Source organism: Phascolarctos cinereus, unplaced genomic scaffold (assembly GCF_003287225.1).
Source record: "Phascolarctos cinereus isolate Bilbo 61053 unplaced genomic scaffold, phaCin_HiC Scaffold_4;HRSCAF=312, whole genome shotgun sequence".
Lineage (NCBI taxonomy): Eukaryota > Metazoa > Chordata > Mammalia > Diprotodontia > Phascolarctidae > Phascolarctos > Phascolarctos cinereus.
Genome location: NW_027555847.1, coordinates 51,437,126 through 51,439,843, shown reverse-complemented (window position 1 = coordinate 51,439,843; position 2,718 = coordinate 51,437,126). Strand labels below are relative to the sequence as shown.

The following is a 2,718-nucleotide window of genomic DNA, read 5'->3' as shown; positions in this document are numbered from 1 at the left end:
TTCTATTTTACCCTCTGGTTCTAGAATATTGAGGTAGTTTTCCTTGATAATTTCTTGAAAAATGGTGTCTAGGCTCTTTCTTTGATCATGGCTTCCAAGTAAACCAATAATTGTTAAATTATCTCTCCTTGACCTATTTTCCAGGTCAGCTGTCTAATGAGAGATTTCCCATTTTCCCTATTTTTTCATTCTTTTGACTTTGTTTTATTATATCTTGATATCTTATGGAGTCATTAGCTTCTACTTGCCCAGTACTAATTTTTAAGGAATTACTTTCTTCAGTGTTCTTTTGTACCTCTTTTACCATTTGGCCAATTCTCGTTTTTTTAAGGTGTTATTTTCTTTAGTATTTTTTGTGCCTCTTTTACTACACTGTTAATTGTCTTTTCATAATTTTCTTCCCTTATTCTCATTTCTTTATGAAATTTTCCTTTACCATTCTTATTTTATTTAATTTTTTTTTGCTTTTTCAGGAATTCTTATTGGGCTGGTGTTCAATTAACCCCCCCACCCCGGCTTTGCTTGTAACTGTTTTGACATCATTGTCTTCTTCTGAATTTGTGTCTTGATCTTCCTTGTCACAATAGTTTTTTATGGGCAAGCTCTTTTTTTTGGTCTCTTGTTCATTTTCTCAGCCTATTTTTTGACTTTGAAATTTATGTTAAAGTTGAGCTCTGTTCTTGGCATGAGGGGGAGGAACACTGCCTTGAGCTTCAGGCTTTTTTTTTTTTTAATTGCTTTTTTTCACAGCTAGTTCTGGGGGTTTGGAAGTTTTCAGTACTTCCAAAGTGGTGTGATCCATGGGGAGGTGTGGTCTTTACTCTCCTGATCTGTACCCTGGTTCTTCATAAGAAGGGTAATCCTGATTCCTTGGGATTATAATCCACACTGCTCCTCAAGGCCTCTGCTCCTTTTGGATCACAAATGATATTGTTCCTCTGGGTCCCTGATCCCTTGTGACTAAAAATGATACTGCTCCTCAGGGCCCTTGCTCCCTCATGAACAAAAGTGCTTTTCTCTGCCCTTGAATCATAACCTGGAAGTTGTATAGGAAATGGAGTTGCCAAACATCATCTGGTCCCATGTCCAATGCTAGCACAAGAATTCCCTGTAATCCCTTTCTGACCGGGCCAGGTCCCCTTACCATTTCTGGCTTGCGAGCTCCTGAAGCTGCTGCTGCTTCTGCCATCACCACCTAGTCTCATCACTGATTTTGCATCCATATGGGTTCTGGGCCAGCCTCCAACCCTGTGTCACAGATCTCTCCTTTTGACCTCCTAAATTGTCTTAGACTGGAATATCTCACCCTGACCTTTTGTTGGCTCTGCCACTCCAGAATTGAGGCATCATTTTAACATTGTTTGGAGGTGAATATTCAGAGAGCTCAGCTAAGTGCTTCTTCTACTCTACCATCTTGGCTCTGCTCCATATTTTTGCTGATTGAAAAATTAATTTAAGAAAGTAAAAAGAAAAATACCAAACAAACAACAGCAAAAACCATTATGTACATACAAGATATAGGGTAAGTTGGAGGTAATCTCAAAGTGAAGGCACTGACATTAAAAGGGACTAGAGAAGCCTTCTTGTAAAAGGTGGGACTTAGGCTGAAACTTAAAGGAAACCAGGGAATCCAGGAGGCAAATGTGAGGAGGGAGAGCATTCCAGGCGTGAGGGACAGCCAATGAAAATGCATAGAATAGGAAGTCCTTGAAGGTACATCAAGGATGCTGTACATATTAGGACCATCAGGCCGATGTTCAAGCATGACAAAAAGATTTACTTAGTACAGACTGTCAAGAAAGGCTTAAGACTGAAACAAAACTTGTTGGAAGAGCTTTGAGAATAGATGGACATACATAATGCCCTATTTATCTTTTCTGTGGTATATATGAGGGACAGCAAATTGAAGGACATCAGGAGTTCCTGGAAATTTTCTTTGGCAAGAACAAGGTTTTGATAGTAGCTTTGGGCCAAGGTCCAATTGATGAGTATAATAAGGACAACCTACAGCAGGTCAGCAAGATGCTGAGAGATGAGGTCAGTCACTGATTTATCAACAGGACTAAAAAGGAAGTAAATGAGTGGTTCAAAAAATACACAGAAATGGACTATGCCTGGCCTGATGACAAAACAACATTCTCTGTCAGCCTAGAGGTTGTTGGGTCTGCCTAGTACCCTCAAGAAAGGTGTGGTGACACTGATTTCTGACTACTAGGTTTATAAATAAAGGAGATGTGCTAACTCCTGAGCAGACTTGAGTCAGTAGTATGTGGATAGGAGTAAGGGCTGCATACAGTGGGAGTAAAAAGTTGAGACTTGGCAAGGCATAAATTATGGTGTTCAAGGGAGTTTCAGTAGATATGTTGAAGTCCCCTAGGATGAGGAAGAGAGGTTACTGAATGAGAATGGTAGAAGTGGCAGTGTGGAGCAGAGTATTCTACCTCCCCCACCATGACTATTGAGTTGGACTGGGATATGAGTATAAGAGCAATCAGTGCCCTAAAGTGTGGCCAGGGAGGCTCTGTCATCAGGCGGGAGCTAGGGGTGAAAGACTGCAAGAAGATAGAGGAAGTGAGAAAGGAAAATGGTTAAGATAAAAACATTTCTTAATGAGTGTGCTCCCTGAACAGGCATTCAGGGAGCACAGTAGAAGGAATAGGTAAGACATTGGTGAGGTAGAGTTGAGAGGGAGATGAGATTAAGGAGGTGGGGGACAAG

The 2,718-nt window shown here is 40.6% G+C and overlaps 1 pseudogene; it reads left to right on the top strand.

Moving 5' to 3' along the window:
- The first annotated feature begins 1,753 nt into the window (after positions 1-1,753).
- LOC110199080 (mRNA turnover protein 4 homolog pseudogene) lies at positions 1,754-2,258 on the top strand (annotated as a pseudogene).
- The last annotated feature ends 460 nt before the right edge of the window (positions 2,259-2,718 follow it).